The sequence below is a fragment of the Frieseomelitta varia genome, unplaced genomic scaffold (genome assembly GCF_011392965.1).
Source record: "Frieseomelitta varia isolate USP_RPSP 00005682 unplaced genomic scaffold, Fvar_1.2 scaffold_447, whole genome shotgun sequence".
Taxonomy (NCBI): Eukaryota; Metazoa; Arthropoda; class Insecta; order Hymenoptera; family Apidae; genus Frieseomelitta; species Frieseomelitta varia.
Window position 1 is genome coordinate 323243 of NW_025110198.1, and position 14144 is coordinate 337386.

General features: G+C 42.6%; 1 protein-coding gene across 16 annotated transcripts in view; it reads left to right on the forward strand.

Moving 5' to 3' along the window:
- The window catches only part of LOC122532277 (ephrin type-B receptor 1-B), a 124949-nt gene that overhangs the window by 14724 nt on the left and 96081 nt on the right, over positions 1–14144 (forward strand). The gene's annotated exons all lie outside the window — the stretch shown is intronic.

Sequence of the window (14144 nt, forward strand, 5' to 3'; positions counted from 1 at the left end):
TTGAAAAATTATTGAATTATACGTAAATGTCGAGATACATACCCTCGGTTGAATAAATAATGAAACCGGTTCCCAACCGGGGTGATATTTTTCTGCTTCTGAAACTGGTCCATGGGTTATTCGCGAATATTTATGTAACCGGCGCCTGCCGAGACACCCCATTGCCCTAATGTTGTCAGATAAACCAACAAACATGCAAATATTATTTTACGCGTGTCCACACGCGCATATGTAGTGGATTGCCCCGGAAATTCTCCAAACATTTCGCTTCGGCTCTTCCATTGTCGCGGGAAAATTGGGATACCAGGCAGGGGTTGTCGTTTAAATAAATAAACCTAAAAGCAAGTTTCCAATGCAAACGACATTCACATTAACGAGCATGTCTCTCTCTCTCTCTTCCTCTCTGCTTTTCTCTTCGTACACGCGCGTAAAATTCCACGCAAGCCGAGGATTGTGTAAGCGGTTGCTCGCTTGCCTCGTATCGTTCCGCAAAAAAATCCTGCGGATCCCCGAGAAAAGCTTTTCCAAACATTTATTTTTTTTTTTTTTTTTTTTTCGTTTTTGCCTTTTTCCCTTGTGTGTGTTGGAACAATAGTANTTGGGCAAATCGCGATTCTTTTTGTTAGTGTTGCGAAAGATGGATTACGGGTTGAATTAGAGTTGCGAAGAAATGATAATCGTGTTTACTTTAGAGTTGCGAATTATGATATCGCGATTGTTTTTTGCAATTTTGATTGCTTCATAGTTGTCTTAGTGTTATGTAAATTTATCTCTGTTGTTTTAAATTATGTTATAAAATCATTGTTTTGAATTAATTTTAAAATGTTAGAATATTCAAAGTAATTTTTTCTTCGTACAGTAGCTTTTGTATCGTTGATACAAAATAATAATTTTCATTGAATTTGCTTTTAGAGTTAGTGTTGCGACGTTATTTCATCGCGATTTTCAATTAGTTTTCCTCTAATTGTTAGTGTTGCGATATTGATCGTGTTTTTTCCGTGAAGTAGCGTTGCGTTTACGAAATGCCCAAATTCTTCCACTGAATTCGTGGAAGGCTGTTCCTGCTCCTGGATTACCTGATACAGCTACAAAAGCTGTACAGGGATGATCATTCATCAGCAATTTCCATCATGGTTGCACTGGACGCGTAGCAATTAGTGTTGCGTATTTCTAACACGAGTGCATAGATTAATAGCGTTGCGTACTTACTTTCGGGAGTTTTAAATATGACGAAGCACTCTTCGCGTTTGATTTTGAAAATTTCCTGTTTCATAATTAATGCTGGTGAATTACTGTTGCGAAACAAGATACGGTATGGTGCTCGAATTTATATCAACTGTAGACAATAGCCCTTATGGTTATTGTATTGAGTAGGAAATATTCTTTTAGTAGCCCCTCTGGCTACTCTATCGCGATTTCTTTTTCAGTAGCTATTGTTTTAGATTTTCTTTGTCAGTAGCTCTTCTGATTACTGTGTTAGGTTTTTTTTCAGCATCCCTTACCACTGCGTTTATTATTGAAAATACTGCTAAAAGATATATACTTTTTATTAGCTATAATTTTGTTAAATTTATAAATTATAAATTATAAATTTAATATATTCACATGTATGAAATTGTAACTGATTTTATATGTCAATCTGTGCAATGAACATATTTTGCACAATTCTTCCTATTTTCCTACATAACGAGTAAATAAAAGTTGAAAAATAAATCAAAATGTGATTTTAATCGAATCTTCTTTCATCTTTTTATCAAAAATAAATTTCCAAGTTTTGACTTATTCTAATTTAAATCCAGTCACTAGAGTTTCTTGCTTTTAATATTCATATGGAGTAGAAATATATTTAATTCAATTGATTCAGTTGATAAAATATAATTATGAAATAATATCTTGACAATAACCTGATTTCCTTTTGTGCGTGTAATATGTCTTCATTGCAGATCTTTTTATTTTGTTCTTTTTTTTTTTATTTAAATTATGATACTAATCCAATACAAGTTTGTTTCAGATACATTAACTTACAGAGAGTGTTAGTTACAGAAAGTATGGACTTAACAAAAGTGGATGGACTTAAAAAAATTGTTACAACAAAATGATGTCAACTGTAATAATTATATTTTATAGATTTTACCAATATTTTTCAGTATCTTAGATTTGTCTCAGGTGCAAATTATAGAATCAATCGAAGAAGACTTCGTGGTGGTTTGAAAACACTGCAATGGATTTCAAAAATCATATTTCTGGCGCATTTACTACTTGGCCAACTTCGATTTTACTTAATGTATATGATACACCTCGTCTGTGATGTAAATAAATGCTTCCCAACTTACCGTTGCTTGAACGTAAAGTGCGCTGCAAAACCAGTGATTTTTACTATGTTGGTATTTCAGGTCACAAGCTACGAAATCCCGTAAGATGCTTGATCTATTCATATATCTCGTTTATGCTCGAAACAAAAAAGAAATTAGAACGTTTCATGTATCCTCTGTGATTTATTAAGGCCAAATCAATAATTTTGAACTTATTTAATTTTTGGCATAGATTAGTGTCAGTCAGAGTAGTGTCAGTAGTTCGTCGACAGATGGAACAATCATGTTCGAAATAGAACACTTATATAGAATCATATATAATTAATTAATTACGTAGAAAATCGAAATGATATTATACAGAGAATGTTTGATTTAATTTCTAAGACGTTGAAAAGATCTGATCAGATATCGATAAATTTGATTTTTTTTTAATTTCAGAGGCGCAGAAATTAGTTCCACCCTCTCTCCGCTGGATGGCTACACTACTTCTATATTCAAAAGAAAACTGCTGAAGATAAATCGATGAATTTTTATATTTTAAATTTATACTTTCTGAATGAGATCCTTAATTTTTCTTTCTACTAATTAGATTAGAATTGGAATATTATTTTTATAATAATGACGAAAATTGTCTTTTTTAGGAAGCAACAAATCGATCTAAATAACTCAATTTAATTCGATAACTTAAAGCTGTGACTAAATTAACAGAAGAGAATGATTTCTATTTTTTATTGTACAATCTATGTCAAATTAAAAAACAAAAAAAAAAAAAAAAACGCTCGTAGATGTTCTACGAAAAGGGAAGTATGTGAACACTTTACGTTCTGCATTAGTTTCTAATTTCTGTTTTACTGCAAGCAGATATAAATATATCGATTCAAGAAATAAATACTATCTGTCATGTGTTATCTTCATCGAAGATCAATTGTGACATAAATAATTCGCACGTCATTGCTACGACGACGAAGAACGGAGTTTGGTCAAATCGAAATATAATAGGTACGTATAATTTTGCAGTTCGAGAATTTATCTCTTCCATTTAAATTTCGTTCCATTAAGCATTATTAGTCGGTATATACGTTATTCAGAGGCAGCGTTTACAACATCCTCGTCTGCATAAGTGCTGGGGCAGGTTACGTGCGCCGGTGTAACGAACGGTTAAACGTCCTCTTGATTTTCGTGTCGTCGGATGAAATATGCGGTCGACGCGTTGCGGCAATTTGTACGTAATTCGTAGCTTTAATGTACGATACTGTTAGAATGAGTTTAGTTCTTTCTCTTGACGCCGTAGCAGCGTAGAGCGTACATACGTACGATGTCAACAGTTTCTCAAATCAAAGGGGACTATTTCCCATTAATCTTCGCGAGAGGGATGATCGTTTCGAGTGGGAATTTTCGAACGATTTATCTGCCGGAAGGGAAGAAAAATGGCGAGAACGTAGTTGGCCAGCGTCGACGCGTTAAAATTTTCAGAATTTCATGATCGTTTCGCGATAGCGGTTCTGCACTTTCGTCCGCTCGATGTTATTTCTCTTCGCGCGTACGCGTACAAGTGTTTCTTTCGCGAGTTTTCGTATGCCACGTATTCGTCGAATGGAAATGACCCGCGGTGTAAGGTTACCACGCGGTGAAAAAGAGAAAAAAAAAAAATAAAAAAGAAAAAATTAGCGGTGATCCAACTTGCTGTTGCCGGTCCAGATTTTAATCTTCGCCCGGCGAACGAGAAAAAGCAAGAATGTCGTAATCTTGATTCAAACATCTGTGAGAAGAGGTTACCGTGAGACGGGGCTTAGGAATTTTTTTAATGCCGAGAGGAACTCGCTACGAATCTTCGTTGGTTTCTTTCACGTGAGAAAGGGTACGTAATTTTTTTGGTTACCTTCTCGTGATTTTTATGGAAATAATTTTCTTGCTTGCTTATTCGACGTTGTATCTTTTTTTTTTTAGAAACTTTTCGCAGTCGTTGATTAATAACGCGATTCTCTTCGCAGATGGTGCTGTTTTGTAAACGGATTATTTATTACGAGTTACCTCGATGCTACTCGAACGAACTTCCGGCCCGTTGAATTCGCGATTGTTACGCTACATTTGTGCGAAACTCTTAATTGAATGTTGCGCCGATTATTTTCAAGAAATTAACTTGAACGGCCGCCGGAATTAATCAAACTGAAAATTAACTTGATTTATTGGAGCTCGAGAGGGGGGGGTGGAGGATTATTAATTAGCATCGCCACGTGCAATTAAACTTCCATTAATAAGGCACCACAGGGATTGGCTTATTTGAATACCTCGTATCCGTTGAGACGGATAAAAGCAGAAACTATCGTTACTCGTGCGATATATATCCTCTGGAAACTTGCAACACTTGGAAACTTACAGTTATACTTTTCGTTTCTTCACTTTTCTCTTATTTATGGGGAATTTGAAGATACAAAAATAGTGCGTGCAAAGATATGTGAAGTATCCAAAACTGTAATATCCAAAGTGACGATATTTAGTAGATAGAAGTGTAAAAATGTAAACTAGAATACTCAAACGTATGAAAAGCAGCAAGGTAGACGGTAGGACTGAACGTTTAGTTTGCCTTGGCTGCGTATTAGAATTAATTTCACGTTACTTTCGATAATGTTATTTTGTCGGCGGAAGCTGAGGAGAAATATCGTAGCAGCTTTTATCGAGGGCCATTGTTGCCTAAATGTAGAGGGGTTATTTTGAAACCGCGTCGAGCGGGTTGTACGCTTATTTCGCTCATTACCGGGGCCGGGCTTTAGCTGTCTTTCATGCGGTTCGAATGATAATTCAATTATGCCCGCCGTTTACACACGCCGGCCAGAATGGCTTGCGAGAGCATGAATATCGTATACTCGGCTCTGGTAACACCGGCCAGAACCCACCACACGTGCTATACTTACCCTAATGGATAACGAATGCGTGTCTTGTAAAAGTTCGCCCCGAGGAGCGTTTAAGCTGATCCAGCGACCAGATTTATATAACGGGTGTCTCTGAACCTCCTACCGCGTCGACTTCCTAAACACACATTTTTATTGAATTTTCTTTTTTTTTTACTGTGACAGATAACAACGGACTATTTGTACGAAGTATTTTCCGAAGCAGAGCGAATTTCAAGGAATTTCGAGGCGAACGGCGAACAGTTTTGCACACAAAGGATAAAAGAATATATTCTTTGAAAATTTTTTACCAAGGAATGCGAAAACCGGTCAAAAATCGTTAAGTTTTGAGATAGTGCAGGGTCGATACGTATGGAGAAATTGCGCGTTGTCAGCTGGTGAAACTCGACGGTAAATTAGAAAGTGGCGAGGCGCAATCGTGTCCCCTAAGGCTGGGCGTCGGGTAGGCGGTCCCAAACACAAAGTTAAACGGTCTCCCGTCACCTTGTTGGCCATCCTCTTTTATTCATACACGCGACACGCTCCAAGTCCCTCTTCCAGTATAATTATTCTTAGCGAACCAACGGACAATTATTTCTTTTCCTCTTTCGGTTAATTAGCGCCCTCCGCTATTTACACGATCGTGTATCGCTTCCAATTGCGTCTCACTGCCACTGAAAAAAACCATCTTTCTCTCTTTTCTTCTCGTTTGATAGTTTGCAAACACAGCGAGATCCCCGTATCTTGCTGAGGATCAATTCCAAGTAGAAAGCGTGGTTTTGGATGTGTACTAAAATAAAATCTGTGTTTTTTAATACACGTATATACATTTTTAATATTACGTCTTTTTATATATATTCTGTAATTTCAATATAGTTTCTAGTAGAAGATTAGTTGTAGCTATTTATTCCAATTATATCTGACAATTAATCGTTCACTTGGCATTTCTGTAATGAAGCACAATTTTCAAGTTTTTAAAATGTAAAAGAAGACTTACAATTGTTAACTTTGAAAATTTATAAATAAGTCCGTCGTCAATCGCGGTCAACCTTACTGTACGTCGTTACCTACATACCTAGTGCTCCGAAATATCAGTCCTACATTTCTATCAGTCTACACATCCAAAACCTGTATCCACGTAATTCGTCGCGAATTTATCAAACGTCGGGGGAATAGTTTGACGAACGGAGACGATCAATAATCGGCGGCGGCGTGTGATCTTGGCCTACGATTCGCATCGTTAACGCTATTTGTTACGTCGCAACGCGTTACGACGTCCCGCATGGAGGGTAAGGGGTTAGTCGAGCAGACACGGGGTAGAAGAGGAGGCGTCGCGTGGATTTTCTTTTTTTTTTTTTTTTTTTTTTTTTCGTTCTTGCCATTTTCACTTGTGTGTGTTGGAACAATAGTATACAAGGAAAAATTTTCTAAATATATTATGTATTTTATTAACGTTGCAATAAAACACGAAATGTTAAAACAAATTTCATATCCGTAATATCTGAACAATTTTTGTGCAAATTCGTACTTCCTAGAATATATTTATTACTCAAAAAGTAGGATTTCGATAGATTAGGCTTTCTTTACGCTTCTTCAAGTACAAGTTTGCATTTGAAAATCTCGCCTCGAACGCAAGAAAGAATTCCATTCACAAATCATTACGTGGCATTCTCTGTACGAACGAAGCGAATAGGGCCGACGTTCGACATTCGGCGAGCGTTCTTATCCGCGGTTAATCCGCTCAAAATAAGATGCCCGTTCGTTGGGAATAATCTGTAACTGTTCATAATGAATTTATGGTGCCAATTACGAGGTGACGGCTGAAGTCTCACGCACAACTCCGTTTTATGTCACCGCCGCCGCAATAATTCTGGCATCTATTATTAGAACGTGTCGTAAAGAGGTGCGCGTCGCCTGGCCAGCTTGGCTCAGACTTTTTCTCCCTTTCCGAATCGAAATAAACGCGGCAGTAAAGGGCCGAATAAATAAATAAAACGCCCACCGAGAGTTTCGTCCAACGGATCGAGATTTCGGATAGCGCGGCCGCGTCGACGGCGAAAGCTCGCGGAATGTTCACAATGAAAATAAACAGCGGGTGGTGGCGGCGCGTTGGAGAAAAATCAGAGGAATGGCACGACTCGTAAAAGTCTCGGTGAAGTCGTAAAAACTGCAGCGGACCGGGGGCGCTTGCGAGGCCCCGGTAACGCGATGCAACGACGCGAGTTGCTACGAGTTACGACTTCGACGATATCCGCGGCCTTTCCGACCAGTCTCGTCTTCACTTTCACTCTTAGTCTAATGAAAGAAAGAGGAGATTTCGCAGAAGCGAAACGACACGGCGAAACCAGCTCGCAGCCCCCGTTGCTCTTACCTCTCCTCCGTTCTTCCTTCCATCGGCAACTTTAACCTTTCCTCGTTTACTCGGCCACGGAATTTCTCCGTTGTCGCGCGAATGCCTATCTTCGATCAGCGAGAAACCTGGAGATGTCGCGCGTCAATTCTAGAGATCCTAAGGGAAGGGCTCCTCCCAGGTCTCGGTTCTGTTCACTTGTATAAATATTTTCGAAATTTCAAGTGACACGAGATACAGACAATCAAATAACGCGCGCTCTCGCTATAATTCAACGTCGTAAATTTTTTAAGGCAGCTTCTTGCCTCTCCTCCGTGCCCTCTGCAGATCATCCCAAATTTTCCCTGCTTTTTCTGCTTTCCCACGTATCGTTTTTATTTTCGTGACGCGATGATGTCGCGGGTCGCGCGCTTACCGCCTGTTTCCAGATACGCGTTAAAAGTAACTTTTACAGCACCCGTGGGATCATCACGCGCGGACACGCAGCCCCGGGTGCCTGTGTCTGTGGACCAGAGGCAATTCAGACCACGTATGCGCGATCACTCCCGGATGACTCGGTCTATTTTCGAAATTCCATCCCCCTCGGCCAACCCTATAGTGCACTCTCGTGTAGCGTCGTTACAATTACTTTCCTTTTTCGCCGTGTCCTCTCCTTCCTTAAGGAAAGGGGACCCCGTCCAAATAATCGGCCAACGAGAATCGCCTACTTACACGCGGAGGCTCTCTGTCTCTCTCTCTCTCTCTCTCTCTCTCTCTCTCTCTCTCTCTCTCTCTCTTTTCTCGTGTTCATCCTCCGGTCGTTGGTAGCCGCGGGCCATTGCGCGCCGTTGGAGATCCCTCGTTCGCTTCAAATATTTGCAATTTGGCCACGCGTTTTTTTCTTTTTTTTTTTTTTTTTCTTTTTGTTCTCACGTTCGCGTATCTAAATATTTTAGCAGGCCCGTAAATATCGCGCGAGCCTTTACAACGCGCACCGCGCGGCCATTCTCCGGTTCGCGGACGGCGAACGCGCGCGCTGTACATTTTTAATTTATCTGCAAACATCTGCCGCTTATAATGCGCCCCGCGCACTCAGCGAGCACGGGGCAACTCTCCTCCCGCGTGTGTGGAAAAGGAAGAGGAGGAGCGGCCTCCGATTTATATGCTCGTCCTTATTTCGGCGGAACGTTGTCGCCGCGAGTAGCCTGGCGCGGGTCTCGGACGAAATGAAAACGAGTTTCGGTACTTTATACGAGTCCTCCGCTGCTTCTTCGGACGTCTCGCAGGAATTTTAAAAGGGCCGATTTGTCATAGTTTCCGGCATCCTGTGTGCCTGCGCGGCTACATCGTCGCGCGCCGGTCCTTAATTGGGAAACGACTAGGTGGACGACGAGCGAACAACGAGCCAACGAGCGCGCGATGCAGGATGGAGGAGAAGAATAGTTTATTTTTCCAGTAATTAAAAAATTCGAACATCTCGGCCGAGGTTCGGCCGCTATTCCCACAGCTCGATTAATTATCGCCCCGAGTGGCTTTCATTGTCAGGATCATTCATTCGTGGAGCCCCCATTACGCGGTAGGACCGAAAAAGGGAAGGAAGAGGAGAGAAAGAAGGACCCCGGTGTGCAAAAAGGCCGGCTCGAAAGGTCTTCTCTCGCACCTTCGGGCTTGTCGTAAGGCACCGGTCGACCGTTCGTTCGTTCGTTCGTTCGTTCGTTCGCTCGCTCGAACGTGACCGTAGAGACGCGAAAAATTCCGCAAAAAAGGCTACCGGCTGCTGCTGCTGCTGCTGCTGCTGCTGGCTTGCATTTAATTTCCTCCCGAAGGCTGCGTTCGATTCTCTCCCCGAGAAGAGGTACACGCCACCTTATCCAGGCTGTACCGTTAAATTCCGTCGGTTTCGTTGCTCGCCGATCGTCCATCCGAGTGGTTAATAATTAATAATTATCCGAATCGAAGGTGTGCGTAAGTACTTTGTTTATTTTCGAGCTTCCTTTGTAAATGAAACGTTGTTCGATTAACGGGACCGTTAAGAAATCTCGACAAGAAACGCCGATCGACAGTTTTAATCGACCACGCCTCCTCTTAAGCCTGCAACTTCCTGCGAGCGTCGGAGATTTTAGAGACTGGTGAACGAAACGTTCCTTTCCTTTTATTTACCAAGCGCTGCGTTTCTATTTAGACTTTTATCGATCGTGTCTATCGATCACCGAGCGACAAAAAAAAAAAAATCATACAGATGAATTAATATACGTACACGTATATCCGTATATACTTGAGAGGAAATGCCATCTGCGCCTTCCTTACCGACATCGATTTTTCTCGCTCGACGGCGATCCTTCCTACTCGCGCATCGAAGTCTCCGGCGTTTGGCGTGCCGCGTCGTCGCGTATCCTTCGGTGAAACGCGAGGCGCTCGATTTCGGTTCTTCTCTTTTTGCACGGAAGCCAAGCAAGCAGTACGTAGTACGGGAAAAAAAGGAGAAAAAAAGAAAAAAAAGAGAGAGAAAAATTGCAGCGCGCGAATAGCGGAGACTTTCAGCGGCGCATTATCGGCCCGTGCGCGGCACGAAACGAGAAGCGGCGAGTAGAAGGAAAGAAAAGAGGCCTGGCGTATTGTGTAGTGTCCGTGCATTAGCGGGACTCCGGCACGCTGGAGTATATCATTAAATATGAGAGCCGCTGAGTCGGGAGCAGCTCGATCGTTTCTTTTTTCGTTTCCACGTCCTCCGACCCTCCTCTCAGTCCACCTTTCTTCTTTATCCACCTTCCTTCGACCTTTTCTCTTTCTTGCTCTCGTTCCGCGTATTCTCTCTCTCTCTCGCTCTCTCCTCTCTGATCTGGCGTTCCAGCATCTCTCGGAACAACGCCTGGCATCTCCGTCTCTTCCACGGTTGCTTCTCTCTCGTCTTCCTCTCTCGTCTTTTCTCCGTTCCTTTTCCTTCTGCCCGGAGCCCCGACTTAGGTGTACCTGAATTCTCGAGGTCTCCTTTCATTCCCATCCTTCTGTCTCTCTTCCCCTCGAAACTCTTTCTTCTGTCGCGCGCGGCGGATCTCCTCTTCCCTTGGCCTCTCTCTCCTTCTTCCTCCATCAGCGTCTCTCGTAATTGGCGTGACATGCTCTCTCGGTCGTTCGTTGTACGGTCGGTCTCCGCAGGAGAAACGGAGCGTGCAGACGATGGACTCTCTCTTTCTTTCTCTCTCTCTCTCTCTCTCTCTCTTTCTTTTTCTTTTTCTCTTTCCGCGCGTTACGTCCTTCGTCCTCGAGGCCTCCGCGATGTTCCCGCGTCGCAAGGTTGCCGCTGGTTCCGTCGATCTCGAATTATGGATTTCCAAGCATCTCTCTCTCTCTCTCTCTCTCTCTCTTTTATCCAGCGATTTTCTCACGGAACACGTAAAAGGAGAGAGGGAATCACTCGGCCGAGCCAAGTAGATGGAAAAACTTGGCAAATGAATTCTTCGTCTTTGCGTTTCAAAGTTTCAGCCCGATGAACTGACGGCGCGAGAGAACCAGATAACGGTTAACTGCTTTACTCGCGTTTCCCCTTCCCTCCTCTCCTCCCGCTTCTCGCCTCCCCAGTTTTGGGGGCTGTATTTTTATGATGATTTCCCAGTTAAGCGAAACCCCAAGAGCAACTTTGTTCTCGTCTCCTTTTTTGCGCCTCTGGTGTCAGCCCTGATTTTTAAACTTGTAGCTTCGTTAAGGAGCAAGCGGTTACTCGCTGGAAGACCATTCACTTTGCATGGAAACGCCTTATTGCCGATTGTCTCGAGTTTCCATCGTTTACTTTTCGCGCGCTCGTTATTTTCATCCCTGGAAGGCCGTATTCATCGCATCTCTCGGACTTCTTAAAAAAAACTGCAGTTGTCCTAGGTGCAACGAGAACGAAGGCTACGGCAACAGCAATTTACTTAAAGATCGCCGGTTCTCTCTTATCGCTTTATATGCCAAGGATCTTTCAATTTTCTCGCCCAGACCCCCTCCGCGGAGAGCTTCGTTTCCTTAATCGCTTCCTTGACGCAATTATTTAAATTTGCCCCAGCGACTTCACCGCGTCTTAACGATCGCAACAGACCCGCGGTGCTCGCATAAAGAGCCACGCTCGATGCAAAAATATACGGACTCGCGTGGCGATAGACACCGCTTCGGTTCGAATTCTCAACGAATCGCTGTTACCATTAATGAGACATTTAGAAAGGATTTCGAAGGAAACCATCGATTATCTAAACACGTGTGTGTGTGTGTGCGTGCGTGCGCGCGCGCGTGTGTGTGTGTGTGTGTGTGTGTGTGTGTGTGTGTGTGTGTGTGTGTCGCCGCGCGAACACGAGTCGAAACCGGACTCCGACTATCTTGGCCTCGTTTCTCTCTGTAAATTATAACTTACGCGTTCGCACTATTTCCAGGTTTTATTTCTTTTACGTTAGGCAGTTGCTAGTACGAGGTGCGAACAGAAGGTAACGGCCGTAAAAATTGTTCGTTTTAATTTTCATCGGTATCGAGATCGTCATTATCCTTCAAAGGATAGGTCAGCATCTGCGCATTTACTTCGCGAAGTGTTTCCGTGAATGCAGAAGACTCCTTTCGCTCATTATCGTTTACATTTTCTCTTCCCCCGTGGAATTTTTCAGCCACTGTTCACAGTTTCAGCTGTTTTTCCTTTGCACATCGCGTTCGCTACATTAATGATCTCTAATCTCCAATTTCCGAGTTTTGCGAGAGATTTGACTTCAATGGGTCGAAAGATCCCACGACACTTTATTAACCATTTGCACTCGAGTATACCTTCTGAGGAGACATCGCACGCTAAGACTTTCTTTTTTTTTTTTGTATAATATAAATATAATTATAACGAATATAGAAAATAACGTTTGGCGTTGTATGAGATATAATAGTATATGAACAGATGCCTAGAGTAAAATAACGACGTAGGAATGATAAAAGAATTTCAAAAGAAGAAATATTTCCAAAGACAGAGGCAGTGGCGAGTCAATTGACACTCGTTCGGAATAATTCACATAAACTAGAGTTCTCATTGCTTTTTATGGAAGTTTACAAAATGACAGAGAAGATTATTATTTTTTTTTTTTTTTTCTCTCTCTCTTAGAGACTGAAAGTACTGTATGTATCATTAACTGTTATATACTACATTTGTTCTAGAAAATCCGCAATGCACGTTAGGCATACGTAATCAACAAAATCTCGTGCTAAATACCATTTAAACAGGATCATTATTAATTCTGTGTCATTTCATTTGACACTATTTATTTCGTAAATAAATTGTTGGTAGATGATAAAAGTTTCCGGGGGCAAAAGGTTAATTCTCTGAAGAATACTATTACGTGTCCAATAAAAAAACGACAGCACGCAACGTGGCTTTGAAATTACGCTAATTTCGTCCAGAATATCGTCGATATACAGGAGAAACGTCTTGTCTCGACACATCGCGACTCGAAAAAAGCAGGTACCTACCTACGGAAAGCGTAAATTCGTCCCGATTATTCTCAAGTTATTCGCAGACGCGACGAAACTCGGTAATACTCGCTGATGCATCGCTGGTTGATTGGTGCGGCACTAGTGATCGTTGCATTTCCAATAATTGCGTGATCGATCCTTCTCGGATTCTCCCCTCCTCCCCCTGCCTCTTCTTGCGCTCTTTCGGTTTCGGATTCCTGCTCGTCCTTTTTTCGGCTGCTCGACGAGGAAATATCGGAACCGATAGCTCATCCGACGTGAATTACGCCTGGTTGGTCGCTCGACATTATTTAAGCGGCTGAGTTGCGCGGTTATAACCGCACACCCTTTTTCCTTCCCTCTTCTTCTCCTCTCTCTTTCTCTCTCGGTCGTCGTTTCCCTCTCGGTCTATATCTACTTCCACTTGTGCCTCCAATCTTTTTTTTTTTTTTCCTCCCCTTCCTCTTCTCTCATTTTATCGCTCACCGACACCGCGTCGGTAGGACCCCCGACGGTCGCGTATATACGATTGGACGCAAATCGATGCCAATCGAGAGAAAAAAGGAAGGAATCAGACGCCTCGATAAACTCGGGGAAACCACCCCTTTTGCAGGCGAGATGCTCGCCTGTCCTTCTTCCTCCCTTATTTTCTCTCTCTCTTTCTCGCGCGCGCGCGCTCCTTACTCTCTCGTCGTTCCAGCATCCCCTCCGGTCGCGCTCAGAGTCCGTTTTACTGGAAAAATGCTTTCCGGGGCCGACGAACAGCGAACGATCGGAGCGCGGCTCGATCGTTGAGTTTCGAAATTCGTCGTGAAAAATTTATCGCGATACGTCTCTCTCTCTCTCTCTCTCTCTTCGGGGAATATAGAGAGTAGAAAAGATCTGGTTCGAGAGCAGCGGAGGACATTTTTCATCGACGCGACCGAGAGAAAGGATTACACGGGAATTCCGTCGGTCTTCATTATCGTCTTAAGTGGGATCGTTCGAGACCGAAGGAGAACTCTCCGGGATATGGTGGTTGAAGGGTTGAGCAGTTGGGCAGGGAGGGGACGCGCGCAAAGTAGACGCTAATCTCTCTTCCGGTCTTGAGATTATAACGAATGTCCTCCCGCTCGAATGACAGCTTTATCCCGATAAAATATCGGCCCATTAGAATTAATACGG